Source organism: Carassius auratus, unplaced genomic scaffold (genome assembly GCF_003368295.1).
Source record: "Carassius auratus strain Wakin unplaced genomic scaffold, ASM336829v1 scaf_tig00003277, whole genome shotgun sequence".
Classification (NCBI taxonomy): Eukaryota; Metazoa; Chordata; class Actinopteri; order Cypriniformes; family Cyprinidae; genus Carassius; species Carassius auratus.
This window is the reverse complement of record NW_020523511.1, coordinates 1-8,891: the sequence shown is the minus strand read 5'-3', so window position 1 is coordinate 8,891 and position 8,891 is coordinate 1. Positions and strand designations below refer to the sequence as shown.

At 39.2% G+C, this 8,891-nt stretch overlaps 1 long non-coding RNA gene across 1 annotated transcript; it reads right to left on the bottom strand.

Moving 5' to 3' along the window:
* Positions 1 to 331: 331 nt before the first annotated feature.
* LOC113070177 (uncharacterized) lies at positions 332 to 3,065 on the bottom strand. The gene is made up of 3 exons (XR_003279868.1): positions 2,973 to 3,065; positions 2,051 to 2,121; positions 332 to 1,942 (listed from the first exon to the last, which is right to left on the bottom strand). It is a non-coding gene; the product is annotated as an uncharacterized LOC113070177 (long non-coding RNA).
* Between the last annotated feature and the right edge of the window lie 5,826 nt (positions 3,066 to 8,891).

Sequence of the window (8,891 nt, the reverse complement as noted above, 5' to 3'; positions counted from 1 at the left end):
TAAAAGCAGAGCACGAATTCCGAGTATGGGTTACCATACTTGGCTGTATGTCACGTCACTTTTTCACTTTAAAAAATGATTAGTTACAGGAGTCTGATATCGGAGGACAAGCGGACCAGTGGTTCAAGTATTAAAAAGTTAGCTCACATCAGACTGCTGCCTCTTTTCCTTTGGTTTCTCTGAAATCTAAAAAAGAGGGCATGAAGTCGCCTGAGGAGAGCAAATTAAATTCAGCTGTCATACATACGGTCAAAATACAAAATAATGAATGAATAACCAGACCTATCATAGTGTTAACTACAGAACAACACTTCTGTTAACGGTTGGCGATGATAGTCTAGTGGTTAATGCGCTAACATGTGCTGCAGCGCCACTTGTTAAACTTCGAGATCGAATCCCGTCTTTCGACAATTTAGTTTCCAGTCCCCCTCTCTTTCTTGTCCTGTCTAAAAGCATGAAAAAGGCCTGAAATAAAATGACTGCGTCCCCTGAACATGAGTTCGGGCAAGTGGACCGAACAAGATTTCGAACCAAGAATATTTCGATTATTAATGATAACCCCTAAACAATAAGTGGGCTAAATGAGAACTGTCCCACTGACCGAACAAGATTACGACTGTAAGTGATAAAGACTGAAGAATATTTCAACTATTAATGATAACCACTGAACAATACTTAGACTAAATGAAAACTTCCCCATTGACCAAAAAAGATTACGGCTATAACTGATGAAGACTGAAGAAGATTTCAACTATTAATGATAAATAACTGAACAATACTTAGACTAAATGAGAACTGTCCCACTGACTGAACAAGATTACGACTGTAAGTGATAAAGACTGAAGAATATTTCGATTATTAATGATAACCCCTAAACAATAAGTGGGCTAAATGAGAACTGTCCCACTGGCCGAACAAGATTACGACTGTAAGTGATGAAGACTGAAGAAGATTTAAACTATTAATCATAACCACTGAACAATATTTGGATAAAGACTGAAGAATATTTCAACTATTAATGATAACCACTGAACAATACTTAGACTAAATGAGAACTTCCCCATTGACCAAACAAGATTACGGCTATAACTGATGAAGACTGAAGAAGATTTCAACTATTAATGATAACCACTGAACAATACTTGGGCCAAATCTCGGCTACTGCTTCTGAAGAAATATCTGCGCACGTCTCTGTATTTGGCATTCATGCAGTCCAGGTTCGAGGGGAACGACAACAAGCTAGAAGTCCTTCTGTCCTTCCATCCGGAGAAGATGAAAGAGAAGAACTTTCTGAGCGACGGTATTGATATATTTCATCTAAGGACAAATGTTGGAAGTCCCTCTGCAAAAATGCTGGATGGAGCGTCTAAAGTGTACACCTCCTGGGAAGGGTGTTCCGCTGCAACAATTCAAGACATTCCCCAGGACTCAGTCGCTGACAACATATGGCGAGCACCGATCAGAATAACAAGTTTTCCTCATTATGCTGCAATAATATGTTTTCTCATTAAATCTTGGGATAAAAAGGACATGAGGGCCACTGACTTTTTAGTTGGTAAATTCACGATACAGATGCGACCAAACAATCTGTACTGTCGTCCAATCAAAAAAGATGAGCAAGACATGCATCTTTCAGACAAAAGACTTTGTTATGCAACACTGAAAACATCAAAAGAGTTCAATAAACATTTTAGTGAGACAGTTTGGTCCTACATGAATGGGAACCTCGCCAAAGTCGACCGTTATATACAGACTCCCCAAGACGCCATTGCACTATGTGCAGTTTTGTTCTCTGAAGTGATCAGGTATCCTGACATGTTTTTTCACAACATCCTCCTGATGCAGCACTTGAAATCATGGGAAGAGTTTCATGACAATCATCCCATGCTGACGGGGGGATCATGGAAAGGTGGATCTAGCGAGCCGGGCCAAGTGATTCCTCCTGAAAAAGTTCAACGGAGAGAAGAAAAAAACCTCTTCAGTTGTGTCAAGAAAATGATGAGGGATAAGAGGAACTCTATTCCACAGTGCTCCTGAAAACTGTTGTTACCTGAACTGATAACTGATGTTGGCCTACACGAAGGACATCACTGGCCCCTTGCTGGATCCTCTTCAGTTTGCCTACAGAGAAAACAGATCTGTGGTTGATGCAGTCGACATGGGACTGCATGACATCCTGCAACACTTGGACAGATCTGGGAATTACGCAAGGATCCTATGTATGTTTGTCAGTTGAAGCTCCTGTCGTCAAGTCAGGTTCCTTGTGTGTGTACATATACTTGGTAATAAAGCTCTTCTGAATCTGATTCTGACCTTTGTTTTATTTCTCTGTCTGTAAATCCCTTTGTCATTTTTCTGCACTCGAAGCTCCTGTCATCAAGACAGATATTTGGTTTCATAAACATGTCTTGGTGACATTGTGTGATTGTCAACCTTTACTACCATAGAGGTAAAGATGACATTTTACATTTTAATCATCATTTACATTTGTAGAATCATTTAGAAGAAACATTTTTTAAATACCTCATTGAATCCCGTTCTTTCAGATTCTCACCTTCAGTTCTACAGCGCTTGATAAAACGCGGATTAAAAGAACAAGAAAGAAAAGGTTTTTTTCTCTCTCTTTTTTATATATTAGGCTACTGAACAATATTTCGACTCTAAGTGAAAATCACCGAACATGATTTCTCAAATAAAATCTCAAAAGTCACGAACATGAAAAAAATCTCAAAAAGTCATGAACAAAAAATAAAAATATGGAAGGTCGTGAGAATGAACAAATTCTCAAAAAAGCATGAAACTGAATAAAAAACAGGGAAAGTCATGATAATAAATAAAATCTCAAAAGTCACAAATATGAATCAAATCTCGAAAAGTCATGAAAATCAATAAAACTGGGAAAGTAACGAAAATCAATCTAATTAATCATCATTTAAATTTGTAGAATCATTAAGAAACAATTTTTTGCATACCTCATTGAATCCCGTTCTTTCAGATTCTCACCTTCAGTTCGACAGCGCTTGATAAAAACACAGATTAAAAGAACAAGAAAGAAAAGTTGTTTTTTTTCTTGTATTAGGCTACTGAACAAGATTTTGGCTCCAAATGAAAATACCCGAACATGATTTCTCAAAAAGACACCAAAAAGAATAAAAACAGGGAAAGTCATGACAAAAAAAATCTCAATAAGTCACGAACATGAAAAACATCTCCAAAAGTCATGAAAATGAATAAAAACTGGGAAAGTAACGAAACTGAACAAGTACAAGTAAGATAAACCATTTATAAATCACGCTGTTCAAGTGTAACATGTCGAGGAGTTGGTGCAAAGAAAAACGGAGAGAACCGTAGCCGCTGAGTTGAGATTCGCTTTCGCTTTGCTTTCACCGGGAGCGCGTTTCCCGCATAAAGACGCGGCTCGCCGCTCGTCCACCACAGTACGACGCGTCCCTGCAGGGGAAATGAACGATTTAGTGAACACTGTTTCCTGAAACTGTACTTTGACACAGATCCGTGGTTTGATCCACATGGGTCCAAACGTAGAGCTGCCATGATGACGTTCCTCTGGGGGTGGAGTAATAACTTCCGCTTTAGGTTTGCATTGACGCTGAAAAGCCGTTTATTGACACAGATCCCGGACAGCAAGCCACCAGTAATGTTAAGTCAGCGTGTCAACGACAACTACTTTGAATTAAAGTGACAAAGTCATGCTGGTTCCATATCACTTTGGCACCCGCAATTAATGCTGAAACAAATTTGAGATTTCCACAGAAAATCATGAAAATGTAATTGAATCAACATAATGAAGTGAAGATGATTCATCACTATTTCCAAGTTTGGGGAAAACCTTTTAAAGACAAGAAGACATATTTTCAACAGTATAGAGTCACTTTATTTCTTTGGGAAAAGTTAAACAGTCAATGACAAAAAGATCAGTCTTTAGAAAATACAAGTGGGCCAAAAGCAATACAATCTTTCTAAATGAAGGGTTGTGAGTTCGAGTCTCGGGCTGGCAGGAATTGTAGGTGGGGGGAGTGCATGTACAGTGCTCTATCAGCCCTCAATACCACGACTGAGGTGCCCTTGAGCAAGGAACCGAACCCCCAACTGCTCCCCGGGCGCCGCAGCGTAAATGATGCCCACTGCTCCGGGTGTGTTCACGGTGTGTGTGTGAGCACTTTGGATGGCTTAAAAGCAGAGCACGAATTCCGAGTATGGGTTACCATACTTGGCTGTATGTCACGTCACTTTTTCACTTTAAAAAATGATTAGTTACAGGAGTCTGATATCGGAGGACAAGCGGACCAGTGGTTCAAGTATTAAAAAGTTAGCTCACATCAGACTGCTGCCTCTTTTCCTTTGGTTTCTCTGAAATCTAAAAAAGAGGGCATGAAGTCGCCTGAGGAGAGCAAATTAAATTCAGCTGTCATACATACGGTCAAAATACAAAATAATGAATGAATAACCAGACCTATCATAGTGTTAACTACAGAACAACACTTCTGTTAACGGTTGGCGATGATAGTCTAGTGGTTAACGCGCTAACATGTGCTGCAGCGCCACTTCTTAAACCTCGAGATCGAATCCCGTCTTTCGACAATTTAGTTTCCAGTCCCCCTCTCTTTCTTGTCCTGTCTAAAAGCATGAAAAAGGCCTGAAATAAAATGACTGCGTCCCCTGAACATGAGTTCGGGCAAGTGGACCGAACAAGATTTCGAACCAAGAATATTTCGATTATTAATGATAACCCCTAAACAATAAGTGGGCTAAATGAGAACTGTCCCACTGACCGAACAAGATTACGACTGTAAGTGATAAAGACTGAAGAATATTTCAACTATTAATGATAACCACTGAACAATACTTAGACTAAATGAAAACTTCCCCATTGACCAAAAAAGATTACGGCTATAACTGATGAAGACTGAAGAAGATTTCAACTATTAATGATAAATAACTGAACAATACTTAGACTAAATGAGAACTGTCCCACTGACTGAACAAGATTACGACTGTAAGTGATAAAGACTGAAGAATATTTCGATTATTAATGATAACCCCTAAACAATAAGTGGGCTAAATGAGAACTGTCCCACTGGCCGAACAAGATTACGACTGTAAGTGATGAAGACTGAAGAAGATTTAAACTATTAATCATAACCACTGAACAATACTTAAACTAAATGAGAACTGTCCCACTGACTGAACAAGATTACGACTGTAAGTGATAAAGACTGAAGAATATTTCAACTATTAATGATAACCACTGAACAATATTTGGATAAAGACTGAAGAATATTTCAACTATTAATGATAACCACTGAACAATACTTAGACTAAATGAGAACTTCCCCATTGACCAAACAAGATTACGGCTATAACTGATGAAGACTGAAGAAGATTTCAACTATTAATGATAACCACTGAACAATACTTGGGCCAAATCTCGGCTACTGCTTCTGAAGAAATATCTGCGCACGTCTCTGTATTTGGCATTCATGCAGTCCAGGTTCGAGGGGAACGACAACAAGCTAGAAGTCCTTCTGTCCTTCCATCCGGAGAAGATGAAAGAGAAGAACTTTCTGAGCGACGGTATTGATATATTTCATCTAAGGACAAATGTTGGAAGTCCCTCTGCAAAAATGCTGGATGGAGCGTCTAAAGTGTACACCTCCTGGGAAGGGTGTTCTGCTGCAACAATTCAAGACATTCCCCAGGACTCAGTCGCTGACAACATATGGCGAGCACCGATCAGAATAACAAGTTTTCCTCATTATGCTGCAATAATATGTTTTCTCATTAAATCTTGGGATAAAAAGGACATGAGGGCCACTGACTTTTTAGTTGGTAAATTCACGATACAGATGCGACCAAACAATCTGTACTGTCGTCCAATCAAAAAAGATGAGCAAGACATGCATCTTTCAGACAAAAGACTTTGTTATGCAACACTGAAAACATCAAAAGAGTTCAATAAACATTTTAGTGAGACAGTTTGGTCCTACATGAATGGGAACCTCGCCAAAGTCGACCGTTATATACAGACTCCCCAAGACGCCATTGCACTATGTGCAGTTTTGTTCTCTGAAGTGATCAGGTATCCTGACATGTTTTTTCACAACATCCTCCTGATGCAGCACTTGAAATCATGGGAAGAGTTTCATGACAATCATCCCATGCTGACGGTGGGATCATGGAAAGGTGGATCTAGCGAGCCGGGCCAAGTGATTCCTCCTGAAAAAGTTCAACGGAGAGAAGAAAAAAACCTCTTCAGTTGTGTCAAGAAAATGATGAGGGATAAGAGGAACTCTATTCCACAGTGCTCCTGAAAACTGTTGTTACCTGAACTGATAACTGATGTTGGCCTACACGAAGGACATCACTGGCCCCTTGCTGGATCCTCTTCAGTTTGCCTACAGAGAAAACAGATCTGTGGTTGATGCAGTCGACATGGGACTGCATGACATCCTGCAACACTTGGACAGATCTGGGAATTACGCAAGGATCCTATGTATGTTTGTCAGTTGAAGCTCCTGTCGTCAAGTCAGGTTCCTTGTGTGTGTACATATACTTGGTAATAAAGCTCTTCTGAATCTGATTCTGACCTTTGTTTTATTTCTCTGTCTGTAAATCCCTTTGTCATTTTTCTGCACTCGAAGCTCCTGTCATCAAGACAGATATTTGGTTTCATAAACATGTCTTGGTGACATTGTGTGATTGTCAACCTTTACTACCATAGAGGTAAAGATGACATTTTACATTTTAATCATCATTTACATTTGTAGAATCATTTAGAAGAAACATTTTTTAAATACCTCATTGAATCCCGTTCTTTCAGATTCTCACCTTCAGTTCTACAGCGCTTGATAAAACGCGGATTAAAAGAACAAGAAAGAAAAGGTTTTTTCTCTCTCTTTTTTATATATTAGGCTACTGAACAATATTTCGACTCTAAGTGAAAATCACCGAACATGATTTCTCAAATAAAATCTCAAAAGTCACGAACATGAAAAAATCTCAAAAAGTCATGAACAAAAAATAAAAATATGGAAGGTCGTGAGAATGAACAAATTCTCAAAAAAGCATGAAACTGAATAAAAAACAGGGAAAGTCATGATAATAAATAAAATCTCAAAAGTCACAAATATGAATCAAATCTCGAAAAGTCATGAAAATCAATAAAAACTGGGAAAGTAACGAAAATCAATCTAATTAATCATCATTTAAATTTGTAGAATCATTAAGAAACAATTTTTTGCATACCTCATTGAATCCCGTTCTTTCAGATTCTCACCTTCAGTTCGACAGCGCTTGATAAAAACACAGATTAAAAGAACAAGAAAGAAAAGTTGTTTTTATTTCTTGTATTAGGCTACTGAACAAGATTTTGGCTCCAAATGAAAATACCCGAACATGATTTCTCAAAAAGACACCAAAAAGAATAAAAACAGGGAAAGTCATGACAAAAAAAATCTCAATAAGTCACGAACATGAAAAACATCTCCAAAAGTCATGAAAATGAATAAAACTGGGAAAGTAACGAAACTGAACAAGTACAAGTAAGATAAACCATTTATAAATCACGCTGTTCAAGTGTAACATGTCGAGGAGTTGGTGCAAAGAAAAACGGAGAGAACCGTAGCCGCTGAGTTGAGATTCGCTTTCGCTTTGCTTTCACCGGGAGCGCGTTTCCCGCATAAAGACGCGGCTCGCCGCTCGTCCACCACAGTACGACGCGTCCCTGCAGGGGAAATGAACGATTTAGTGAACACTGTTTCCTGAAACTGTACTTTGACACAGATCCGTGGTTTGATCCACATGGGTCCAAACGTAGAGCTGCCATGATGACGTTCCTCTGGGGGTGGAGTAATAACTTCCGCTTTAGGTTTGCATTGACGCTGAAAAGCCGTTTATTGACACAGATCCCGGACAGCAAGCCACCAGTAATGTTAAGTCAGCGTGTCAACGACAACTACTTTGAATTAAAGTGACAAAGTCATGCTGGTTCCATATCACTTTGGCACCCGCAATTAATGCTGAAACAAATTTGAGATTTCCACAGAAATCATGAAAATGTAATTGAATCAACATAATGAAGTGAAGATGATTCATCACTATTTCCAAGTTTGGGGGAAAACCTTTTAAAGACAAGAAGACATATTTTCAACAGTATAGAGTCACTTTATTTCTTTGGGAAAAGTTAAACAGTCAATGACAAAAAAGATCAGTCTTTAGAAAATACAAGTGGGCCAAAAGCAATACAATCTTTCTAAATGAAGGGTTGTGAGTTCGAGTCTCGGGCCGACAGGAATTGTAGGTGGGGGAGTGCATGTACAGTGCTCTATCAGCCCTCATACCACGACTGAGGTGCCCTTGAGCAAGGAACCGAACCCCCAACTGCTCCCCGGGCGCCGCAGCGTAAATGATGCCCACTGCTCCGGGTGTGTTCACGGTGTGTGTGTGAGCACTTTGGATGGCTTAAAAGCAGAGCACGAATTCCGAGTATGGGTTACCATACTTGGCTGTATGTCACGTCACTTTTTTCACTTTAAAAAATGATTAGTTACAGGAGTCTGATATCGGAGGACAAGCGGACCAGTGGTTCAAGTATTAAAAAAGTTAGCTCACATCAGACTGCTGCCTCTTTTCCTTTGGTTTCTCTGAAATCTAAAAAAGAGGGCATGAAGTCGCCTGAGGAGAGCAAATTAAATTCAGCTGTCATACATACGGTCAAAATACAAAATAATGAAATGAATAACCAGACCTATCATAGTGTTAACTACAGAACAACACTTCTGTTAACTGTTGGCGATGATAGTCTAGTGGTTAACGCGCTAACATGTGCTGAGCGCCACTTCTTAAACCTCGAGATCGAATCCCGTCTTTCGACA